The sequence below is a fragment of the Triticum urartu genome, chromosome 5A (assembly GCF_056163025.1).
Source record: "Triticum urartu cultivar PI428250 chromosome 5A, HENAU_Tu73, whole genome shotgun sequence".
NCBI classification, from domain to species: domain Eukaryota; kingdom Viridiplantae; phylum Streptophyta; class Magnoliopsida; order Poales; family Poaceae; genus Triticum; species Triticum urartu.
This window is the reverse complement of record NC_141877.1, coordinates 385,387,348-385,397,706: the sequence shown is the minus strand read 5'-3', so window position 1 is coordinate 385,397,706 and position 10,359 is coordinate 385,387,348.

The following is a 10,359-nucleotide window of genomic DNA, read 5'->3' as shown; positions in this document are numbered from 1 at the left end:
TCCTGTGTTATCCTATGTTTATGCTTTCTGTGCTCTGTGCTTGTTTTTCATTTCATCATGAAGACCATGCTCATGTTCTGTTATGTTTACTTCTGAGTACTTATTCCGCTGCAAGTAGTTCTTCACTCAGGAATTTCCTCACCCTGAAATTCCTGAGTGAAGATTTCATAAGAATCGCCTATTCACCCTCCTCTAGTGGATAAAACGCACTTTCATGTCAGCACAACGGCGTGATGACGGTGTTGATGAAGCTACCAACGCATGGCTTCACCTAAGCACCGCTACGATATGACCGAGGTGGATTATGGTGGAGGGGAGCACCGCACATGGTTAAAAGATCAATGATCAACTTGTGTGTCATGGGGTGCTCCCTGCCCCCGCATATAAAGGAGCAAGGGGGACGCCAGTCGGCCCTAGGAGGGCGCGCCAAGAGGAGAAGTCCTCCTCCTAGTGGGAGTAGGACTCTCCTTTCGTAGTCCCACTAGGAGGGGGAAGGAAGGAGTGGGAGAGGGGAAAGGCAAGGGGGGCGCCGCCCCCCTTCCTTGTCCTATTCGGACTCAAGGGGAGGGGCGCGCGGCCTGCCCTGGCCGGCCCCTCTCTCTCTCCACTAGGGCCCATTAAGGCCCATTAGTCCCCGGGGGGTTCCCATAACCCCTCTAGCACTCCGACTTTCTTCGAGATCACCCGAAACCCTTCTTGTGTCCGAATGTAGCCGTCCAATATATCAATCTTTATGTCTCGACCATTTTGAGACTCCTCGTCATGTCTGTGATCATATCCGGGACTCCGAACTACCTTCAGTACATCAAAACACATAAACTCGTAATACCGATCGTCACCGAACGTTAAGCATGCGGACCCTACGAGTTCGAGAACTATTTAGACATGACCGAGACTCATCTCCGGTCAATAACCAATAGTGGAACCTGGATGCTCATATTGGTCCCTACATATTCTACGAAGATCTTTATCGGTCAAACTGCATAACAACATATGTTGTTCCCTTTGTCATCGGTATGTTACTTGCCCGAGATTCGATCGTCGGTATCTCAATACCTAGTTCAATCTCGTTACCGGCAAGTCTCTTTACTCGTTCCGTAATACATCATCCTGTAACTAACTCATTAGTTGCATTGCTTGCAAGGCTTATAGTTATGTGCATTACCGAGAGGGCCCAGAGATACCTCTCCGACAATTGGAGTGACAAATCCTAATCTTGATCTATGCCAACTCAACAAGTACCATCGGAGACACCTGTAGAGCACCTTTATAATCACTGAGTTATGTTGTGACGTTTGGTAGCACACAAAGTGTTCCTCCAGTATTCGGGAGTTGCATAATCTAATAGTCATAGGAACATGTATAAGTCATGAAGAAAGCAATAGCAATATACTAAACGATCAAATGCTAAGCTAACGGAATGGGTCAAGTCAAACACATCATTCTCTAATGATGTGATCCCGTTAATCAAATGACAACTCATGTCTATGGTTAGGAAACTCAACCATCTTTGATTCAACGAGCTAGTCAAGTAGAGGCATACTAGTGACACTTTGTTTTTCTATGTATGCACACATGTACTAAGTTTCCGGTTAATACAATACTAGCATGAATAATAAACATTTATCATGATATAAGGAAATATAAATAACAACTTTATTATTGCCTCTAGGGCATATTTCCTTCAGTCTCCCACTTGCTCTAGAGTCAATAATCTAGATTACACAGTAATGATTCTAACACCCATGGAGTCTTGGTGCCGATCATGTTTTGCTCGTGAGGGAGGCTTAGTCAATGGCTCTGCAACATTCAAATCCGCATGTATCTTGCAAATATCTATGTCTCCCTCCTTGACTTGATCGCGGATGGAATTGAAGCGTCTCTTGATGTGCTTGGTTCTCTTGTGAAATCTGGATTCCTTTGCCAAGGCAATTGCACCAGTATTGTCACAAAAGATTTTCATCGGAACCGATGCACTAGGTATGACACCTAGATCGGATATGAACTCCTTCGTCCAGACTCCTTCATTTGCTGCTTCTGAAGCAGCTATATACTCCGCTTCGCATGTAGATCCCGCCACGACGCTTTGCTTAGAACTGCACCAACTGACAGCTCCACCGTTCTATATAAACATGTATGCGGTTTGTGACTTAGAGTCATCCGGATCAGTGTCAAAGCTTGCATCGACGTAACCATTTATGATGAGCTCATTGTCACCTCCATAAACGAGAAACATATCCTTAGTCCTTTTCAGGTATTTTAGGATGTTCTTGACCGATGTCCAGTGATCCACTCCTGGATTACTTTGGTACCTCCCTGCTAAACTAATAGCAAGGCACACATCAGGTCTGGTACACAGCATTGCATACATGATAGAGCCTATGGCTGAAGCATAGGGAACACCTTTCATTTTCTCTCTATCTTCTGCAGTGGTCGGGCATTGAGTCTGACTCAACTTCACACCTTGTAACACAGGCAAGAACCCTTTCTTTGCCTGATCCATTTTGAACTTCTTCAAAACTTTATCAAGGTATGTGCTTTGTGAAAGTCCAATTAAGCGTCTTGATCTATCTCTATAGATCTTGATGCCCAATATATAAGCAGCTTCACCGAGGTCTTTCATTGAAAAACTCTTATTCAAATATCCTTTTATGCTATCCAGAAATTCTATATCATTTCCAATCAACAATATGCCATCCACATATAATATTAGAAATGCTACAGTGCTCTGATACGTCTCCGTCGTATCTACTTTTCCAAACACTTTTGCCCTTGTTTTGGACTCTAACTTGCATGTTTTGAATGGAACTAACCCGGACTAACGCTGTTTACAGTAGAATTGCCATGGTGTTATTTTTTGTGCAGAAATAAAAGTTCTCAGAATGACCTGAAAATCAATAGAGAATTATTTTGGAATATATGAAAAATACTGGAAGAAAAATCCATGTTAGGGGGGCCTCCACCTGTCCACGAGGGTGGGGGGCACGCCTGCTCCCCTTGGGCGCGCCTCCCTGCCTCGTGGGCCCCCTGACGCTCCACCGACCTCAACCTTGACTCCATATATTCACTTTCGGGGAGAAAAAAAAATCAGAGAGAAGGATTCATTGCGTTTTACGATACGGAGCCACCGCTAAGCCCTAAACTCTCTCGGGAGGGCTGATCTGGAGTCCGTTCGGGGCTCCGGAGAGGGGAATCCGTCGCCATCATCATCATCAACCTTCCTCCATCACCAATTTCATGATGCTCACCGCCGTGCATGAGTAATTCCATCGTAGGCTTGCTGGACGATGGGTTGGATGAGATTTATCATGTAATCGAGTTAGTTTTGTTAGGGTTTGATCCCTAGTATCCACTATGTTCTGAGATTGATGTTGCTATGACTTTTCTATGCTTAATGCTTGTCACTAGGGCCCGAGTGCCATGATTTCAGATCTGAACCTATTATGTTTTCATCAATATATGAGAGTTCTTAATCCTATCTTGCAAGTCTATAGTCACCTACTATGTGTTATGATCTGGCAACCCCGAAGTGACAATAATCGGGACCACTCCCGGTGATGACTGTAGTTTGAGGAGTTCATGTACTCACTATGTGTTAATGCTTTGGTATGGCACTCTATTAAAAGGAGGCCTTAATATCCCTTAGTTTCCAATAGGACCCCGCTGCCACGGGAGGGTAGGACAAAAGATGTCATGCAAGTTCTTTTCCATAAGCATGTATGACTATATTCGGAATACATGCCTACATTACATTGATGAATTGGAGCTAGTTCTGTGTCACCCTATGTTATAACTGTTGCATGAATAATCGCATCCGGCATAATTCTCCATCACCGATCCAATGCCTACGAGCTTTTCATATATTGTTCTTCGCTTATTTAATTTTCTGCTGCTACTGTTACCATCGATACAAAACCCAAAAATATTGCTTTTGCTACCGTTACCTTTTGCCACCGTTACCACTACTATCATATTACTTTGCTACTAAACACTTTGCTGTAGATATTAAGTTTCCAGGTGTGGTTGAACTGACAACTCAGCTGCTAATACTTGAGAATATTCTTTGGCTCCCCTTGTGTCGAATCAATAAATTTGGGTTGAATACTCTACCCTCGAAAACTGTTGCGATCCCCTATACTTGTGGGTTATCAAGCTCCCACTCACTTTCTTGTAAATACAGGCTTCTCCAAAAGTCTGTATAGAACCATATGCTTTGATCACACTATCAAAATGTTTATTCCAACTCCGAGAAGCTTGCACCAGTCCATAGATGGATCGATGGAGCTTGCACACTTTGTTAGCATCCTTTGGATCGATAAAATCTTCAGGTTGCATCATATACAACTCCTCTTCCAGAAATCCATTCAGGAATGCAGTCTTTACATCCATTTGCCAAATTTCATAATCATAAAATGTAGCAATTGCTAACATGATTCGGACGGACTTAAGCAATGCTACAGGTGAGAAAGTCGAAAACCTTGAACTTGTCGAAAACCTTTCGCAACAAGTCGGGCTTTGTAGACAATAACATTACCGTCAGTGTCAGTCTTCTTGAAGATCCATTTATTCGCGATGGCTTGCCGATCATCGGGCAATTCAACCAAAGTCCACACTTTGTTCTCATACATGGATCCCATCTCAGATTTCATGGCCTCAAGCCATTTTGCGGAATCTGCGCTCATCATCGCTTCCTCATAGTTCGTAAGTTCGTCATGGTCAAGTAACATGACCTCTAAAACAGGATTACCGTACCACTCTGGTGTGGATCTTACTCTGGTTGACCTACGAGGTTCGGTAGTAACTTGATCTGAAGTTACATGATCATCATCATTAGCTTCCTCACTAATTGGTATAGGAGTCACATGAATAGATTTCTGTGATGAACTACTTTCCAATGAGGGAGCAGGTACAGTTACCTCATCAAGTTCTACTTTCCTCCCACTCACTTCTTTCGAGAGAAACTCCTTCTCTAGAAAGGATCCATTCTTAGCAACGAATGTCTTGCCTTTGGATCTGTGATAGAAGGTGTACCCAACAGTCTCCTTTGGGTATCCTATGAAGACACATTTCTCCGATTTGGGTTCGAGCTTATCAGGTTGAAGCTTTTTCACATAAGCATCGCAGCCGCAAACTTTAAGAAACGACAACTTTGGTTTCTTGCCAAACCACAATTCATAAGGCGTCGTCTCAACGGATTTAGATGGTGCACTATTTAACGTGAATGCAGCCGTCTCTAAAGCATAACCCCAAAACAATAGCGGTAAATCAGTAAGAGACATCATAGATCGCACCATATCTAGTAAAGTATGATTACGACGTTTGGACACACCATTACGCTGTGGTGTTCCGGGTGGCGTGAGTTGCGTAACTATTCCGCATTGTTTCAAAAGAAGACCAAACTCATAACTCAAATATTCTCCTCCACGATCACATCGTAGAAACTTTATTTTCTTGTTACGATGATTTTCCACTTCTCTCTGAAATTCTTTGAACTTTTCAAATGCTTCATACTTATGTTTCATCAAGTAGATATACCCATATCTACTCAAATCATCTGTGAAGGTGAGAAAATAACGATACCCGCCGTGAGCCTCTGTATTCATCAGACCACATACATCAGTATGTATGATTCCAACAAATCTGTTGCTCGCTCCATTGTTCCGGAGAACTGTGTTTTAGTCATCTTACCCATGAGGCATGGTTCGCAAGTACCAAGTGATTCATAATCAAGTGATTCCAAAAGTCCATCAGAATGTTGTTTCTTCATGCGCTTTACACCAATATGACCTAAACGGCAGTACCACAAATAAGTTGCACTATCATTATCAACTCTGCATCTTTTGGCTTCAATATTACGAATATGTGTATCACTACTATCGAGATTCATAAAAAATAGACCACTCTTCAAGGGTGCATGACCATAAAAGATATTACTCATATAAATAGAACAACCATTATTCTTAGATTTAAATGAATAACCATCTCGCATCAAACAAGATCCAGATATAATGTTCATGCTCAACACTGCCACCAAATAACAATTATTCAGGTCTAAAACTAATCCCGAAGGTAGATGTAGAGGTAGCGTGCCGACCGCGATCACATAAACTTTGGAACCATTTCCCACGCGCATCGTCACCTCGTCCTTAGCCGATCTTTGCTTAGTCTGTAGTCCCTTTTTCGAGTTGCAGATATTAGCAACAGAACCAGTATCAAATACCCAGGTGCTACTATGAGTATTAGTAAGGTACACATCAATAACATGTATATCACATATACCTTTGTTCACCTTGCCATCCTTCTTATCCGCCAAATACTTGGGGCAGTTCCGCTTCCAGTGACCAGTCCCTTTGCAGTAGAAGCACTCAGTCTCAGGCTTAGGTCTAGACTTGGGCTTCTTCACTTGAGCAGCAACTTGCTTGCCGTTCTTCTTGAAGTTCCCCTTCTTCCCTTTACCCTTTTTCTTGAAACTGGTGGTCTTGTTGACCATCAACACTTGACGCTCTTTCTTGATTTCTACCTCCGCAGCTTTTAGCATCGCGAAGAGCTCGGGAATAGTCTTATCCATCCCTTGCATATTATAGTTCATCACGAAGCTCTTGTAGCTTGGTGGCAGTGATTGAAGAATTATGTCAATGACACTATCATCCGGAAGATTAACTCCCAGTTGAATCAAGTGATTGTAGTACCCAGACATTCTGAGTATATGTTTACTGACAGAACTATTCTCCTCCATTTTGCAGCTGTAGAACTTATTGGAAACCTCATATCTCTCAATTCGGACATTTGTTTGAAATATTAACTTCAACTCCTGGAACATCTCATATGCTCCATGATGTTAAAAACGACGTTGAAGTCCCGGTTCTAAGCTGTAAAGCATGGCACACTGAACTATCGAGTAGTCATCAGCACGCGACTGCCATGCATTCACAATGTCTACAGTTGCTAGCACGGTGGTACACCTAGCGGTGCTTCCAGGACGTAATTCTTCTGTGCAGCAATGAGGATAATCCTCAAGTTACGGACCCAGTCCGTGTAATTGCTACCATCATCTTTCAACTTTGATTTCTCAAGGAACGCATTAAAATTCAACGGAACAACAGCACGGGCCATCTATCTACAACAACATAGACATGCAAAATACTATCAGGTACTAAGTTCATGATAAATTAAAGTTCAATTAATCAGATTACTTTAACAACTCCCACTTAGATAGACATCCCTCTAATCATCTAAGTGATCACATGATCCACGTCAACTAAACCATGTCCGATCATCACATGAGATGGAGTAGTTTTCAATGGTGAACATCACTATGTTGATCATATCTACTATATGATTCACGCTCGACCTTTCGGTCTCCAGTGTTCCGAGGCCATATCTGCATATGCTAGGCTCGTCAAGTTTAACCTGAGTATTCTGCGTGTGCAAAACTAGCTTGCACCCATTGTATGTGAATGTAGAGCTTATCACACCCGATCATCACGTGGTGTCTCGGCACGACGAACTTTCGCAACGGTGCATACTCAGGGAGAACACTTATACGTTGAAATTTAGTGAGAGATCATCTTATAATGCTACCGTTGATCTAAGCAAAATAAGATGCATAAAAGATAAACATCACATGCAATCAATATAAGTGATATGAAATGGCCATCATCATCTTGTGCCTTTGATATCCATCTCCAAAGCACCGTCATGATCACCATCGTCACCGGCTTGACACCTTGATCTCCATCGAAGCATCATTGTCGTCACGCCAACTATTGCCTCCACGACTATCGCTACCGCTTAGTGATAAAGTAAAGCAATTACATGGTGATTGCATTTCATACAATAAAGCGACAACCATATGGCTCCTTCCAGTTGCCGATAACTGTGTTACAAAACATGATCATCTCATACAATAAAAGTTAGCATCATGTCTTGACCATATCACATCACAACATGCCCTGCAAAAAACAAGTTAGACGTCCTCTACTTTGTTGTTGCAAGTTTTACGTGGCTGCTACGAGCCGAGCAAGAACCGTTCTTACCTACGCATCAAAAACCACAACGTGGTATAGTGATTGCTTTTTGATCTTCAGAAAGAACCATGTTCATTGAATCCGATTCAACTAAAGCTGGAGAAACAGACACCCACTAGCCACCTGTGTGCGAAGCATGTCGGTAGAACCAGTATCGCGTAAGCATACGCGTAATGTCGGACTGGGCCACTTCATCCAACAATGTCGCTGAATCAAGAATCAACTAGTGATGGCAAGCAATATGTATATACCCATGCCCACAACTCCTTTGTGTTCTACTCGTGCATATGACATCTACGCATAAACCTGGCTCTGATGCCACTGTTGGGTAACGCAGTAATTTCAAAAAATTTCCTATGCACACGCAAGATCATGGTGATGCATAGCAACGAGAGGGGAGAGTGTCGTCCACGTACCCTCGTAGACCATAATCGGAAGCATTATGACAATGCGGTTGATGTAGTCGTACGTCTTCACAATCAACCGATCCTATTACTGAACGTACGGCACCTCCGCGGTCTCACACGTTTAGCTCGGTGGCGTCCCATGAACTCACGATCCAGTAGAGCTTCGAGGGAGAGTTCTGTCAGCATGACGGCGTGATGACGGTGTTGATGAAGCTACCGATGCAGGGCTTCGCCTAAGCACCGCTACGATATGACTGAGGTGGATTATGGTGGATGGGGGCACCGCACACGGCTAAAAGATCAATGATCAACTTGTGTGTCATGGGGTGCCCCTGCCCCCGTATATAAAGGAGCAAGGGGGAGGCCGGCCAGCCCTACGAGGGCGCGCCAAGAGGAGGAGTCCTCCTCCTAGTGGGAGTAGGACTCCCCTTTCCTAGTCCCACTAGGAGGGGGAAGGAAGGAGAGGGAGAGGGGAAAGGCAAGGGGGGCGCCCCCCCTCTTCCTTGTCCTATTCGGACTCAAGGGGAGGGGGCGCGCAGCCTGCCCTGGCCGGCCCCTCTCTCTCTCCACTAGGGCCCATTAAGGCCCATTACTCCCCGGGGGGTTCATGTAACCCCTCCGGCACTCCGGTTTTCTCCGAGATCATCTGAAACCCTTCCGGTGTCTGAATGTAGCCGTCCAATATATCAATCTTTATGTCTCGACCATTTCGATACTCCTCGTCATGTCCGTGATCACATCCGGGACTCCGAACTACCTTCGGTACATCAAAAGACATAAACTCATAAATACCGATCGTCACCGAACGTTAAGCGTGCGGACCCTACGGGTTCGAGAACTATGTAGATATGACCGAGACTCATCTCCGGTCAATAACCAATAGCTGAACCTGGATGCTCATATTGGTTCCTACATATTCTATGAAGATCTTTATCGGTCAAACCGCATAACAACATACATTGTTCCCTTTGTCATCGGTATGTTACTTGCCCGAGATTCGATCGTCGGTATCTCAATACCTAGTTCAATCTCGTTACTGGCAAGTCTGTTTACTCGTTCCGTAATACATTATCCTGAAACTAACTCATTAGTTGCATTGCTTGCAAGGCTTATAGTGATGTGCATTACAGAGAGGGACCAGAGATACCTCTCCGATAATCAGAGTGACAAATCCTAATCTTGATCTATGCCAACTCAACAAGTACCATCGGAAACACCTGTAGATCACCTTTATAATCACCCAGTTACGTTGTGACGTTTGGTAGCACACAAAGTGTTCCTCCGGTATTCGGGAGTTGCATAATCTCATAGTCATAGGAACATGTATAAGTCATGAAGAAAGCAATAGCAATATACTAAACGATCAAATGCTAAACTAACGGAATGGGTCAAGTCAATCACATCGTTCTCTAATGATGTGATCCCGTTAATCAAATGACAACTCATGTCTATGGTTAGGAAACTCAACCATCTTTGATTCAACGAGCTAGTCAAGTAGAGGCATACTAGTGACACTTTGTTTGTCCATGTATTCACACATGTACTAAGTTTTCGGTTAATCCAATTCTATTATTGCCTCTAGGGCATATATCCTTCAGCCCCCCCCACACAAATTCCTTCTAAATCTAACAGTAGCAAACTCACTCTTGATAAGTTTTGGTACTGAGGAATTAGCACTGAAAGTAAGCGAATGCAACCTAGGGAATTTAATGCACAGAGGATTATCTCCTAACCAAAGATCTTCCCAAAACCTGGTTCTCCTACCATTACCCACAATCCATAATTTTTCTACAATACTTAAAGAAAATAGGCTTCACTTTCATCAAACCTTGCCAGAAGTGTGATTGTCCAGGTCTAGCTTTACACATGGACAGAGTAGTTACCTATATACTTCTTCCTAAGCAAATCTTGCCAGACTCCTTTTT